The 15,945-nt window shown below is 49.4% G+C and overlaps 1 long non-coding RNA gene across 1 annotated transcript in view; it reads right to left on the reverse strand.

The window, feature by feature from the left end:
• Nucleotides 1-15,945, reverse strand: part of LOC139075727 (uncharacterized) — a 56,874-nt gene that overhangs the window by 11,312 nt on the left and 29,617 nt on the right. The window contains exons 3-6 of the long non-coding RNA XR_011526451.1: nt 12,703-13,343; nt 12,047-12,133; nt 5,648-5,859; nt 3,931-3,977 (exon numbers count right to left, since the gene is read on the reverse strand). This is a non-coding gene — a long non-coding RNA (uncharacterized lncRNA). The remainder of the gene's footprint in view (nt 1-3,930; nt 3,978-5,647; nt 5,860-12,046; nt 12,134-12,702; nt 13,344-15,945) is intronic.

Raw genomic sequence — 15,945 nt, forward strand, 5'->3', positions numbered from 1 at the left:
ATGCATTTGCCAGCCTCAATAACTCAAAACCAGGGCTCTGGAAACCCACACTAATAAATATACACGGAACCTCAGGCTGTGTCTGAAATGCCCAGCATTGGTCAGGGTGGACGAGTGAAGGCTCCCTAACAGATCAAACAGCCAACCCACGCGTGGAGCTTCCGTTAGTCATCTGTGCTCAAGGCCGGTTGTTAGTTATAGGCCATCGGCTTTGGAGGTCAGAAGAAGGCAATGAAAGTAGGGCACAGTTCAGAGTGGGGAAGCAGACTCGGCATGCATTCCTGTGTGTGCCAAGGGCTGTCATAAAGGAAGGATTGATTCATCACTCCATTCATCTCTTCAACCATTCATCATTCACTCCTTGAGTTCTCCCTGGCCACAGTTGTGTGCCAAAGGCTGTGCAGCTAGGGAGGATTAGGTGAGTAAGGCAGTCCCCGCCCAGAGGAGTGCACAGCCAGGCTGGGGACCTGGATGGGTAGTAGCAGTTAAGGGCCACCAAGGCTTCAGGAGGCTGAGGCTGGTGTCTGCACAGCTGAAGTGGCTCTGAGGAAGCAGCATGCAGAAGGAGGGATGAGCCCTGGGCCTTGGTGAGTGAACAAGTGTCAGGCAGGTGAACGAGAGAGGAGTCAAGCAGCCTCAATGGCGGGCCACCACCAGGCCTGCATCCCAGGGGGCCTGGGAGCCACACTGAAGGGAATGGACTTCAGCCAGAAGGTAGTGGAACGCCACGGAAGAGTTGGAAATGCAACTTGCTCAGGCCTGTGCCACCAGGTGAGGGACGGCGGCGCCCTGAGCAGATGCAGGGAGGAGCAAAGAGATGTTAGAGAGAGCTTGCACAGGCCTTGGTGACTGCTGCAGGGAGAGGGGAAAGCGGAGTATCATCCTGGAGACACAGTTTTCTGGTCGGAGCAACTAGGGAGGTGGTGATGAACACACAGAATGGATTTAGGGGAAGATGACAAGCTCAGCTTTCCCTGAATCACACATGGCTGTGTTTTCTTCGCACATAAAAGGTTTCATGAACAGTGTGTAAATGATTTATTGTACCTCCCTGTCCACATCTATTATCCTTAGATTCCTAGTCCTATAGACCCAGAGACAGAGAGAGGCACGGAGACAGGGAGAAAGACCCAGAAAGAGTGATCTAGAGAGGTGTGACTCTTTCCTTCTCTTTCCTTTCATCTTTAGACCATCCTCTCACAAGCGTGAGCCAGCTCTGGGAGCCTGGAGAGAACCTCGTCTACTCTCCCACCTCATCTGACAGCGGCCCTGGAAGGCTCAAGAAACGGAGGCCCCAGGAGGGGCCTTAACTTGCCAGAGGTCACGCTTCCAGGCAGTGAATGTTTCCTGATGCTCACAGTGCGGTGACCACCAAGGCACACTGCTATGACTCCCTTCGTGGCCGTCAGAATTGTCAGGACTCCAAGGGAGTGCCCAGCAAGGCCTGGGACACAGCAAGGTCTTGTCTTGGTGCGTGGAACTGGGTGGCAGGGGGATGCCTCTGGTGGATGCATCAGGGGTCTCTACCCCAGAGGAAAGGTTGAGAATATGAAAAAAATGTCAGGTCTGAATTCCTGTGGACGTGCCTCCTGACCTTCTCTAACATGGTGTGGTTTGAGTTTTCCGGAAACCAAGCCCCCCAACTAATGATTCCACTCTCTTTTCTAATAAATACGTGGCCCTGGGCCCGACTCCCTTCTCTGCTTTGTCATGAGGGACCCATTATTTATGACTTGGAGATGAGTCACGGGCCTTGGCAAGGAGCTCACGGCTCTGGGCTCAGTGTATTTTTCCACTCAGTAGCAACCGAAGGAGGAGGCTTATAAATTCTCCTGTTGCAACGACTGTGTAGGTATCTTCACAGGGATGATTCTCTTGGCTCAGCCATAAATCTTCTCCCTGTTGGACATTCCTGGTGGTCTCTGGCTGCTGCCTGAGAGAGCAGGTGGGGGCTCTTATGAACTCTGGACCCAGCACCGCCCCCCCCAACTCTCAGGCCACACAAACAACTGTGTGCCCCACTAAACTGCCACGTATTCTGTGGGGATTTTTCCAAGGCATCTTAGGGCACAGTGAGTTAAGGGGGATAAAGGGGTCAGAGAAGACAAGGATGGAGCTTGGGGGAAACAGACAACAGGATGCAGGGGCTTCCGGGGCTCCCATGACCCCCAGAACCGGGTCTGCATTCCTTGGCAGGGCACTCCTGACTCTGTGCTTGGGCTGCCCCTCACCTATTCCACCACTGCCCTGGACAGCCTGCATTCACTCCCAGCCTCTCTGCTTTGTCCAGCTCTTCTGCCTCCCTCCAATCCCCCCACTCTCAGAGCCCCTACTCGAGCACCATGCTGTTAGTGATCAGACCATGTTGTGGAGACGTCTTACTTCCTATTCACTTGTCTTATTTGCCCAACTAGATTTTGAGCTCCTGAGCAGGAGGCCTCATGTCACTTTTCATCACTTACATGATGACCAGGCACTTGATTTGAGGGACAGTTGGGAAAGGTGTCAAGAACTATACAAGGAGCTGAGATTTCTACCCTAGTTGCAAGCTAGCAAGCTTGCCTGCCACTGTTTCATGGATGCTGGCAGAAGACATGAGACTCCTGGGTCAGAGACAAAGGATAGTTTATTACTCACAGTAATAGCCATATCCAGAGCATTGGCATTTGCACCAGTTCCAGGAACCCTAATTCCTACACAGTGAGGCAAATAGGGTCAAGTGATGCCGGCACAAGCCATGGATTGCAGTACAGGAGAGGATCTCTGAGCTTAGGGAGCCTGAATCTTTTATAATAGGCAGTAAGCATGCCTAAACTTTGACCCAGAGGAAGATATTCTCTTTATTGTACTCGACAGCAAACAAAGTTGCTCTCTGCTCCAGAGGGAGACACCTTCTTTGCCTTCCTAGACTGTTAACCATACAAATAACCTTGAAAAGGCAGTTGGGAACAAAGAGAGCCCATGCCTATGCTGGCAAGGTGTGTGGAAACATGAAAGACCCATGGAGCATTGTCTCCCAACAGGAGGCTCAATCAATTTTTTTTTTTTATGATTGGCACCTGAGCTAACCACTGTTGCCAATCTTTTTTTTTTTTTTCCTGCTTTATCTCCCCAAATCCCCCCAGTACACAGTTGTACATCTTAGTTGCAGGTCCTTCTAGTTGTGGCATGTGGGACTCCGCCTCAACATGGCCTGACGAGCAGTGCCATGTCCGCGCCGGGGATCCGAACCGGTGAAACCCTGGGCTGCTGCAGCAGAGCATGCGAATTTAACCACTCAGCCACAGGGCTGGGCCCTCAGTCAACTTTTTATTCCTCTCATAATGACCATCTCTGGCATTGTCTGAACATCCTGTCAGAGAGCACCAGCTCAGTGATCCCCAACTCTGAATCGCACATTAGAATGTCAGTGAGGCTGAAGGCAAGAGTAGCGGATGCACCTCATTTGTAAAATCAAATTGCAGCTCATTCTCTTGGTGCCCTGCCCTAGTCTTCAGCAGTCGCCTCTGCAGACTGAAGACTGCCTGCTGCACACACTCTACCTGTGCACAGACAGCCCAGAGGTGCTGGAGGCAGTCTTCAGCCAAAGAAAGATGGAGAGGTGGTGGACAGACACCCAGCTTCCTTCCCCTTGCCTGGAACAAGTCTGTCTCCTGAGTCCCCAATGAGATTGAGCCCTGATGCCCTCGCTGATAGTTATTAAGATATAGCACTCCCTTGGCTTCTTCCCTTCCCTTTCTCATTTCTGTACTCCCCCAGTGCTTTCTAGAGTTCACTTCCCTAATTGCACTCAAATCCTTGTCTCAGGACTGTTTCTAGGGTATCTCACCCCAAGACCTACCCCACCCCTTAATTAACATCATAATATGCTATGTTTGAAAAATGAAACATATCGTCCTCACAATACAAGGTATAGAAAGTAGAGCTTACCACACTCTGTTTGACTCGTGGAGGCATGCGCAAGATACCGAAGATACCTTCCAAGAGAAGAGCAGACCGATGGAGGGCAGGAAGGGAAATGTGGGATTAAAGAGGCCAAGGTTGCCCAGTCTAGACCCTGTGCCTGCTCCTGAGACCACAGCAACTGAAATTATCTCAGCCAATACAAAAAGGAGACATGTAAGACTGTTGGCCAAGGGAGAATTTGCGTGCAGTCCTTCTGTGGAGCTCTCCCCTTCTGACCCAACTCCAAGTCCACCCCTTCTCAGTGCAGACTCTTCCCTTACAGGAATCTCAATCACACACAGGTGAGAGTATCTGAGAATCACTGTGAAGGCGATCACTGGGGCACTGACTTGACAACAAGCCTCAAAGCCTTGAGCTGAAGTGAGGGATACCCAAGAAGGGGAATGGGGTGGGAGTTGAGGGCATCAGAACTACTTGAGGAGCTTGTGCAAACTCCACAACTAATGGTTTAGAGACATTCCAAGAGTAGGCCGAATGCCTCCATTTCAGCTGCCTCCCACATAATTTACGTTCTGCCCAGGGCCACTCTGCCAGGCTTCCTCCTCAGAGCGTAATATTGGAAAATCTCCCCTCTAAGCCTTTAAGAAGAAAATGAAAGAGTGTCAGGAAACCACTAGCATTAATTAGCATTTATCATTCTTGCTCATTACCATTATTATCCCTTGAATTAGAACTGCTCTTTATACTTTTCAAAGTTTTATCACGTTGACCATACGTCATTTGAGCCTCTTCCTTTCCCTCCCTGCATAAGATAATTAAGAAAATAATATTATTCTCAGTTTACAGGTAATGAAACTTTGGCTTAGAAAAGGAAACGACAGAAATGCTCTCATTCTACAGATGAGGAAACTGAGGCTCAGAGAGGGTGGCTCTCCCAAGGTCACACAGCATGGTAGCATCACAGAGGGTAAGAGGAGCATCTTGTTATGTAATGCTAGTAGTAGCTATCACCAGTTGGATGCTTACAGTCCTGGATGCTGAGTACATTCAGCGGATGATCTTGTTAATCCTCACGACAACCCTTCCAGCTAGGTGCTATTCGGATCCGCATTTAATGGATGAGGACATCTAGACTCAGTGTGGTTAGTGTTCTGCCCCCAGGAGGGAAGCAGCATCTGTGAGTGATCCTGGCTGGGTGGGCATGGATGTGTGTGGAGCTAGGCTCTCTCCAAGCATGAGCTCAGTCACACCTGACAGCCAGATGTCTAGGCCGGTGACATCAGGGCTTAGGGCAAGGGGCTGGGGGACAGCCAAGCTCTGGTTGGTAGCTCCCACCCACCCAGACAGCTCCCCAGGTGCTGGGCCACATGGGAGCCAGACTGAAAGAGTGTGTCTGTTCCTTCTGGCTGAGGATGCCCTGCTGATAGGCCTGCGGCTGGTCTTCGTACACCAAAAACAGCCCAGCTTTCATGGGTCCCTGACTGGAGTGGGCCCTTGGAGAGTGTACGACTTAATCCCTGCTGCTTTGATTTCAGTGCAGGCAGTGCTGACAGAAAGGGCTCCAGGGACTGCCCATCCCAGTGCCTCCCTTGCCCCCATCAAAGTCCCCTCTGTTCAGCCACAACCATTGGGCCATCCCCTTCTTCTACGGCTCTGCTCCACTGTCTCTTCCCAGAGATACATCCCACTCCCCTCCCAGGCCTGGCCCACAGCTCAGAACATACACCCAGACTGAACTCACCACTTTGTTTCAGGAGCAATTTGGTGTGAGTGCTAGGCAAAGTCTTGGGTCATTGACAGGGCTGTAGTGTCCTTTTCCCCAAGTCCTGACACTTGCCCTCCAGCAGCGGCCCTTGAAGCGTCCTCAGGATCCAGATGTTTGGTATCCTACAGCCTGGCTGACGTTCAGCCCCTCTGCGGCGGCATTAATGGGCCATGTAGGCATGAGGCCTTCTGCTGGGGAAGATGGAGGTCAGTTTACTTTACTCAATTATAAACAAAAGCAGTAATTAGCCTGGGTGAGGGAGGGAAGGGAAGAGGAATAAATCAGGTCCAGGCTGAAGAAACACCTGTGGAAAGGACTCTTCAGCCCAGGGGAACAGCGGCTGCAGTAAACAAACCACGAGCAACCTTGGCTCACAGACTATTAATCTGCAAATTGTTGGTGGGTTTACACAGACTAAAATGGGAAGAAAGCCATGGTCAGGCAGTAGCCCAATCACCCTGTGTGGGAGCATTTAGTCCCTGAATTAGCAATGATGGACCAGCCCTGGGGGCTGGTGGGGACTGTGCCATAAGGGGGGCACCCAATGGGGGTTGCACCCTGTACAGACTCGGAGGAGGATGGGGGAGGTGCCAGATTTGCACTCAGATAGCTGCAGAACCAAACAGGTATATGGATTAGTTAGGACTCTTGGTTGCAACTTGAGCCAGATTAGGAAAAAAGATGGATATTATTCACTCAGAGAATCCAACCAAGTCACGGCAAGAGCAAGGATGCAATTGGGCTTCAGGAAACTTCAGGAAGCGCCTCCAGGTCTCCCTCTCTCTATCTCTAGCTCACATTCATGCCTCCATGTGTTAGCTTCCTTCTCTTACCGCACAATGGTTGTCTTCACACAAAAGAAACATGGCCTCCAATACCTTCCAAGTTTTATATCACACTACTGCTACCACATTCTCTTTCTCAGTTTTTGTTTTAAAAACATATCAGGGAGTGACTCTGAGCGGCTTGGATCGAGTAAGGTGGTTGGCCTAGAACCAATGAACTAGAGCCAAAAAGGTAAGGAGCCATAGTTGACATGGGAAAGTCCCAACTGTGTCCCAACTGTGACCATAAAGGCGGGGTTGCCAAAGCCCAGGGCAGTCCCCTCTCTTCTGTCACGTGGGTGGTGGGGACAGCAGAGAAAGGAGAGCACTCCAGATGGAAGGAGGCGTGCTGGATGTTAATACCACAGCTGGACGCTGCACTCTCTCTCGAGTCACAGTGAAGAGCTACACGGCAGTGTGAGCAGCAGGAGCACAGAGCAAAGGACACGTGACTGAGGCGGGCAGATAAAGGAGGTGGCATGAAAGTGAGTTTTGAAGGATGAGTAAGTGTTCAACAGGTGAAGAAGGGCAAAAGGCACTCCAGGCTGAGAGAAGCAAATGAGAAAAGATGCAGGAGCCTAAGACTATGTGGGTATGACAAGAAATGGCACGTCTGGGTGATGGAGTAGGAGTTGAGCCTGAAAAACCTGATGGTCCCCCATGCAGGGCCTTGAACACCTTGGAAAAGGGCTTAGACTTTATTATATAGTCAACAAAGAGCCACTGATATTTTTTGAGCCAGGATGGTGTGTTTATTCATTCATTCAACAAACACTTCCTGGATGCTTCTTATTTTCCAGGCCTGGTGCCTGATGCTGGGGAGAGGGAGATGGAAAGTACGTGGTCCTGCCCTTAGAGAGCTCCTGAGCCAGTAAGAGAGAAGGGCAGAAATGGCTCCTTACAGTTCTGGCTCTGGGACAGACAGATGCTGTGTCATAAAGGCCAGGAGCTAGAGTTATGTCTCAACCCCCTCAAAAGGCACGAGAGTGGGTGAGAAGGGGCTTCTCAGAGGGGTGGACACTTACGCCAAGTCCTGAGGGTTGAGCAGGTATCTGCCGCATGGCTGAGCAGATGGAGAGAACAGGCTGGGTGGGAAACCTAGGCTGACGAACATGTGTACTTCCCAGAGCTCACAAAGTCATTTGGGACGGCAGTGCAGGACTAGGAAGAGGAGGGCGTGGGCTGGAAGGAGTAGCAGCAGCCAGCTGGAGTGTGCACTATGGGCAGTGTGTGGAGCCACGGAAGTTGTAGGGGCAGGGATGCACATTTTAGAGAGAGTCTGGCTGCACTGCAGACCTAGCAAGGCAGGGACAAACAGGAGGCATGGGGACAGCTAGCAGGCATCTGCAAGGCTGGTAGAGAAGTGAAGAGAGCTGGACTGAGGCAGGGAGCTGGAGAGGAAGGGGTGGCTTTGAGGGAGTCTGAGGGATGGGTCACACAGGGACAGTGGAGAGAGGCCTGGGGGAGGAGGGTGGTGCCACAACACGGGAGAGAGGGCTTCGTGGGGGAACGGAGGTCTGGGGAGAAAATAATAAGTTAGGACTGGGGGCACACTGATTTCGAGGTGCTAGTAGGACCTCCAAAAGGAATTACCCAGCTGTGAGGTAGAAACGTGGGTGCAGAGTCAGGAGGTGCATTGGTGATAAAGATATAGACTGGGGGTCCCTTACCTCAGGAAAGCAGGTTTGAATCCAGGGGGTGCTGTAAGTTCCCATGGAGAACACAGAGAGAGAGAAGAAGGTAGGCCTGGACAGGGAGCACCAACACTTAAAGGGCAGACAGACGAAAACTGCCCCTGAAAAATACTAACAAGGAACCCTCAGAGGTAGTCGTCCCCCAACATCTGTTCTGCCTCCTCACAGAGCAGTGGAATTTCTGCCTGGTTGGAAATCACAGTCCCCAGCGAGGTGAGGCCACGTGCTATGTTCTGGCCAGTGGGGTGTGAGCAGAAGTGACACTGTAGCTTCTGAGTCCTGCCTCTAAAGAAAGCTGCACGGCTTCCCCTTCCTTGTCTCCCCTTTCCCACTGGCGACAGGATCTGAAGCCTCTGTCCAGGACTAAGACGTGGAAGTGCCACGTGGAAGATGGCAGAACAAACAGGAGATGGGTCCTGACACCATCAAACAGTCACACCAGCCTTTCTTTTCCTTGAGAGAGAAATGAATTTCTGTCTTTCTTAAGCCCCTGTATTTTGGGGTCCTTGGGCTCGGAGGGTAGCAGAGAGGTCAAAGAGGAGAGCAGTCAGCGTACTCGGCTACCGCAGAGGTCAAAGGAGAGAGACCAGAGAAGGACTTGGCAATGAGGTCACTGGTGACCACAGCGAGCACAAACTCAGTGGGGTGGAGGGGCTGAGTGTGAGTGGACAGGCTGAGCTGTGAAGGGCAGGTTGACTAGAGAAGCAGGTGTAGACAGCCACTGCAAGAAGAAAGGCTGAGGGTGAGAACCAAGGGATGGGCTGTGGGCCGGTCACCGGCAGCATGGAGACAACGGTAAGAGACCCTGTGGTGCTAGGAGATGAGGGGCAGTGAGAGAAAGGGTGTAGGGAAGCCCCTTAGTTGTGGAAATGCTCTCAAGAAAAAATAAGTCCTGGGCTAGAGCACGGTGGCTGGATTAACCAGGCAGGCTAGATACGAGAGGTCAATGGGTAGGGACACCCCAGTGCACGGGACCCACAAAACACCCCAAGATCCTGAGGGAGACCAGGAGAAAGGAGAGAACTGCCAGGGCAATGCGGGGTGGGAGAATCCTGGTTGCTTGCGGCTGGGCAGGAGGGAGGTTTGGACAAGGCTGGAGTCCAGTGTTTCATGATGGGTATGGGAAGGAGAAGGGTAAGAAAAGCTCCCGCAAAGGGCCATTGTCAGCACATGCAGGCTGATCCGAGGTCTACCCACACCTACTTCTCTCAGGTCGCAGCCTTCATGGAGCCATCAGTATCCAGTGCTGGGGACACTGGCTCTATCCGAGCTGACGTCTGCTGAGCAAGCAGGGCCAAGGGCTCAGGGGCAGATTGGGGACCTGATGCAGAAGAGAAAGTTAGGCCAAGAGGAAGAAGAAGGAGGGATCTATCTCTTGGTCTTGGGCTTTCCATCTCTGGAACAGGAAGACTGGGACTGGAAAGGTCTGGGTCAGGAGGAGGTGCCGAGTAGACGACCGGGGACATGCCGGGCCTGAGGTTCCCCTGGAGAGTAGCCGGGAGACAGAGGGTCGCAGACTCTGGTTCTCACGTCGCCAGGGCTGAGGGGAGCATGGCTGGAATGCACCACAAGCCAGTGTCCATCCCCCGGGGCAGCCAGTGGGGAATCTCCAGCCCTGAAGTCATCGCCACCAGAGGAGCCTGGACCCTGCCATGGAAAAAGGGTCCCGCAGGGGCGCCCGGCGCCGGCCGGCAAGGATGAGCTCATAGCTGCTTGTCGCCTCGTCTCCTCTTTTCCAGGCATCTCAGATTTCGGGATGTTGGGAGTATCTAACAGGAGCAGAGGACAAGAAGGGGGCTGGGCTACAGACCCAAGGTGGGATGTTGGGGGCCAGCAGTGCTCCCCTCTGCCAGAGCTCGGCTCCTGCCTTCCTTGCTTCATCATAGGCCAGATCCAGGGGGTATATCTCCCCTCCTCACTTCCCTATTAAGGCATCAAAGGAGCCCTAAGGACAAGACACCTAAGAAAACGCACCTGTGTGATCTGGAGGGGAGACTGCATCTCTGTCCTCTTTCACCAGCCCAGACAACTTATCGCATATTTTTTTTGGAAATGAGGATCCTGGACCCAAAAGGAATAGGAGACGGAGGAGAGGGGGTTGTCAGGGTGACAGGAGCCTGGCGGGGCTGGAGGCATCATGGGGGGAGACAAGGAGCTGCCACACGACACAAGACACAACACTGTGCTGAGAGTCACAGCATATGGCCTCAGCTCCTGCTCCACCACTTCACAGCTGTGTGACTCTGGGGAAGCCACTTTCTGTCTCAGGGCCTCTGCTTCCCATCTGTGAAATGGCAATGCCACCTGACCATAGAGGGTTTTGAGGATCAATTGAAAGCACAGAACTAGGCTTTGAAACTTTACAGTTCTTTGCACCCAAGGGGAACACATTATTGATGCAAGTAAAGTGTACTTTCTTTTATGATTGCTGCACTGTACAACCCCAGGGGGCACTATTCACTCTGTAGCCTGTAAGTATGGCACCCCTTGTGATGTGATCGGTGCTCTGGGGAGTGATGCAGACCTGCAGACCCGACACTATGGCTGGGATAATGGCTGTCCAGAAGATTGCCTGCATGGGGAGTGGGGCTATTTGGGTCATTTGACCTTTGGGTAGCTCTCTGGGAGCCATGTCCCTGTAGGAGAATAATCCTGCTTAGGACACTGTAGTCTAAATGAGGTCATGCTGCTTCCCAAAGTGGGGTTGCAGGAGGAAACCGGCCCATTGCATCTCATGAAGTTGAGATCAGACAGACTGAAGTTAATGAGACAGTCAACGAGACTGCAGAAGAGACAGGGACACCCTGGCTAAGTCTGGCGCCCAGGAGACTGGGTCAGACATCCCTAGAGGACTACCCAGAACCCCTGTGAGTTTATCAACTATAAGCCTGGATCTCCTGTCTGTACAGAGGTCAAGCACAGATATTATAGGCCAGAAGTGGCCTTGGAGGTTGAACACTCAGGCCTGACCCCTCTCCAGGTCATTGTCTCCTCTGTGGGAGCCTGAGGGACAGGGGCCTCTATTCTCAGAGGTGGCCAATCCACAGCTGGACAGCCCTCCTGGGCATCCAGAACTGGAGCGTCATGGTGGTTAAGTGTCTTTTCACCTGTAGGAAGAATTTTCCAAGGGAGGAGAGGGAAGAAAATGAGCCACCAGTTATTGAGTCCTTGATCTGTGCTGAGACCTGTACCTGCTATGTGTCCAACATACAGCAGGTGCTCAATAAGTCAAGTGCAGTGGGAATAGATGAATGGATGGACAACACGGGGAAAAACCCCAGGTCATTTCACCCCCTCACTATCTGCAGTGATCCTGCCTCCTAGGGGAGTGACATACGCCTCTCCTAAGTAGGTAACTTCGTGTTATGCAAAGTCCCTTGAAGAGTCACATGGTGTGAAAGCTGGCCTCAGGGAAGAGAGATGGGAAGCAAAGGGAAATAATTTGCTCAGCACAGGAAAACAAAAATTTGACAGCTTCTGAAAAGAACCCAAAGACCCTGCACCGTTAGTGCCTGGGAGCTGGGGAGAGGGTTGGAGCTGGGCAGTATGGTAGCAGGGCTGGGCCGGCAGAGAAATACAGCCAACAAGAATGAACACAGAGGTGACAGATGGACTTTTCAGAACAGTAAAGTCTAGAGATCACTCTTTAAGCTTTCACCTGGGCCAGGCTTACAGGGATCCACTCTCTAGAACATCCGCCCCACAGAGTAAATAAAAGTTGCTGCATATATGGCCCTGGTACTTGGAGATATGAAAGAATTTGTGGGGGTGAGGTGTCAATCAAACAAAACTAAAGACCAACATTTGTTGAAGAAAGGTATGGAGGTAGGGATTGACACAAGAGTGAAAATACACACCTTTGCTCATTTGCTCCTGTTCACAGCTCTGTGAGGGCAGTGGTCAATACGTCCAGCCAGCAGAACTCTGGAAATGGAAGAGTCTGCCTAATACATGGAGGATGTTCCATCGTTAGAGGTTTCTAAACAGAGTTCTCCCAATCCTCCAAACCCTGACAGTCCCCAATTCTGTTAAGAGGGTCAAGAAAGTCCTTCTACTCATTGAGTCGACCTCTGCCTCCCCATCTCCCCATCTCCTCCCCTCTGAAGCGATACCTAGAAAGTTTTGGCCTTCACTTAGATTCAAGTCCTTTTAAGATTTGGGGAGAGCTGTCATGAAGAAAAACTTAGCTGTCCTCCTAAACCGTGTCTCTCTTGATTTGGGTAAACATCTGGACTACACCTCCCAGACTCCCTTGCAGTTAGGCGCAACCACAAGACTAAGTTATGTCCAATGATACTTAAGCAGTAATGATGTGCACCACTTCCTGGCCTTGCCCATAAAAACCTCCCATGCCCTGCTCCTTATTCTTTCCTGTCCTGCTGACCAGGAGGTTGAATCCAGAGTGACTGGAAGCCACATGTTGAGGATGGCAGAGTTATCATCAATGGGTTTCCTGGTGTGAAGAGTTAATGTACAAGATGGGGATGGAGCATGCAGCATTCCCCAGACTTACTTGGCTGCGTAGCATTTTTGTCTGTGGTTTATGTTGCCAAATATCTCAGCATGGCATTCAAAACCGCCCATTCTCTGGCTCTAGTTGACCTTTCCATCCTTATATGCTGCTGCTTCTCTCTATGAATCTTGTGCTTCAAACAAACTTTCCCAGAACAGTTGGCTTTCTGAGAAGCCAGAAACACCAGGGGAACTAAGGAGCAATGGCAAGCAGGTTTGTGGATTTTGCCGTGACTTGTCCTGCCTCTAGCTGGTGTTCCCTCCCTCTAAACTGTTTTTCCTGAGGCTCTTCACATTGACCAAGTCCTTCCTCCATGACCTGATCAGCCTTCCACGAAGTGTCCGTTGTTCCTACTACCTCCTCTACTCTATGAGCAAACAGTGCCTATCGGTCATAAAAGAATTCACGAATATTCCAGATCTCCTCTTTCCAGGCACCTGAGAAGACTGCACTTCCTGGCCTCTTTTGAAATTAGTCTTGCTTTGGCCAAAAAAAATGTAGAAGTTTGAAAACCCATAACATGCTTCACCATATTCTCTTTTCCCTCTGCCACAAGACTGGCAAAGTTACAGATGCCTCGAGGCTACTCCATCAGCCTGGATCCCAGAGTGAAAACGATGTGGAGACAAGCCACAGCCAACCTGCAATGTACATAGAGTGTGAGTGAGAAATTCTGTTGCTGAAAGTCATAGAAATTTTGGAATCTTTAATTTCCATCCCATAACCTAGCCCAAGCTGACCAATACAGAAACAATGCATAATTCATCACATTCTCTTCTTATTGCCACGGTGATCCTAAAAGCACATAGAATTGGATCTTACATCACTGTGGCCCATGGGTGACTATGAGAGCAGAACCACCTTCTAACATATAGTATTAGAATTAAACTTTTGCAATGGAAATTCCCTAAGGTGTGAGTGGCTGTTCATTACTACAGCATAACTCAGCCTATCCAGTTGTCTTTAGACTCTCTTCATATGTGCCTGTCTTTGATCTTGATTAATATTCCCATATTGATAATATTGTCTGTCATTGCTATGTTCAGCATCATTGCCTCCGGTACTAATACCACCATTCTCGCCATTATGAAATCTGCCATCTTGGCCATAATCAATTCAGCATCCCCACCACTATGAAACCCATCATCACTGCCAACATTCTCACCACTACCACCTCCAATATCAATGCCACTATAGCTCCCACCATTGTCACCAGTAAGCAGCACCACTATCACTTCCACCTTCATTGCCATAGTTATCAATGCCATCCACATTACTATCACCTCCCCTTGTATCACTCCCATCACTGCCATTAACCCCACTGTTACCATCTCTCTCACCACCGTCACTATCACCACCATATTACCTCCACTATCACAGATCATATCCCCTTCTCTAACATCTCCGTCTTCACTGCCACTATCACCTTTATCATCAATAATTCAATCACTTTCATCATCCCACTATAATTATATTCACCATTACTTCCAATATCATCATCAATATCACTTTCACTATCACTAGCACCCTCACTGCCCCATCACTTCTTCTATCACTTCCTCTATTATGTTCATTATAAAACTCCCACTGTTGCTGCCACTTTCTGTACCTCTATCAGCTCCATTATCACACTGTCACCTCCAATTTCACTGCCACTATGACTATTGGGTTCTAAGAATCATTCACAGCTCTCCTCTCCCTCCTTGCTCTACCCTCAAGGAGGAATGTTGCAATAGTTATTCAGGTCTAAGAATATCTTATGGTGCATTGTGCTCGTTAAGGAGATAGTGTGCCAGACTGAATCTCTAGCCCACATGGGTGCAGTATGAGGCCTAGGGACTGCTCCCCCAGGGAGAAGGCCCAATCATCTCTCCTTTTTGGCTTGAATCTCTTCTTCCCACTCCCCTCTCTCCCATGTGGCAGCCACATGGTCCTGGAAAGGTCTGAGCAATGGAGCAAATGCAAGATGTTTCTGTGTTTCTTGAGCTCCCTTTTGTGGCTTTCTGGTGAGTGTGGACACATCCAAAACTTGGGTTTGGACCTAAAGGCTGTAGATGGAGCAGGTCTTTCAGCTGATTTTGGTTCTGAGCCATTTGGACTGACTTATTTGGTCAAGAGTTCTCCACATAATCTAGCATGGCTCGCTAGAGTTCTCATTTTTATATTCTATTTAAATCTTTATTTTTTTATCAAAGTAATACATGTACATATTTTTGAAAGTAAAATGTTCTACAAGGTTTATAATGAAAACCATAAGACTTCTGCTGCAATCCTGCTCACTTTAGAGTCCTCCTTTCCTGAGGCAAACACTTTGAATTGTTTTAACTCTTTCTTCTAGTGTTTATTTCCATATTTCTAAATGATATGGTGGCACTGGTATTTCTTGCATTTTTCAATTTTAGGTTTTATTTATTGGCCTTCTACTATGGCAGATGAGGATCAGCTCTCTTGTACCACCATTCACACATACACATGCATGCAATACTGATTTGATCAGAGCCATATTCAGGTTTCGCATTACAGTTAGAATATTACTATCATTCACAATTGAACCATTTTTCCTTTCTTATACAATGTTTTGGTTCTCTTGGAATTAGTAATTACCTTGTTTGGCCATTTGTTTAATTTTCCATATATCATATACTAATTCATCCCCAAACTTTCCAATGGAACTGAAACTTTCCTTTGAATGTACATTACTGTCAATTTCATTTTTTTCTTGGAGCCCTCCCTCCTAGAGTTCTCCATCTTCATGGTCAATATGGACTGACTGTTCTCTACATGTTTTACATGACTTTCATCTTGATACCTTCCTTCAGCATCATTCACAGACTTCCGTCTGTCTCTAGCCTGATTGCTAGATCCTTTGTCTCTTTCCTCTTCTTCAGTTTAATTCCTAGTTAAGGTGGATAGTATTCGCTAAATATCCTCCTGGAAAAGAATGCTTGGAAGGTAATTTTTTTAAAGGCCATTTTTGTCCAAAAATATCTTTGTTTTTATTGTCACACTCCATTGCTAGTTTGGCTGGGTATAGAAGTCTAGTTTGAAAATGATTTCCCTCAGAATTTAGGAGCAATTTTCATTTTCTTCTAGTTTATACGGTAGTTTTTGAGATCTTTGATGCAATTCTGATTCTCAGTAATTTATAAATAAACTTTTCTCCCCATTCTGGAAACTTTAAAGTTTTCATCTCTGGTGTTTTTGAGATTTTCACTGCAATGTGCCAGGAAGGTGAGTCGTTTT

Source organism: Equus przewalskii, chromosome 14 (genome assembly GCF_037783145.1).
Source record: "Equus przewalskii isolate Varuska chromosome 14, EquPr2, whole genome shotgun sequence".
Taxonomy (NCBI): Eukaryota; Metazoa; Chordata; class Mammalia; order Perissodactyla; family Equidae; genus Equus; species Equus przewalskii.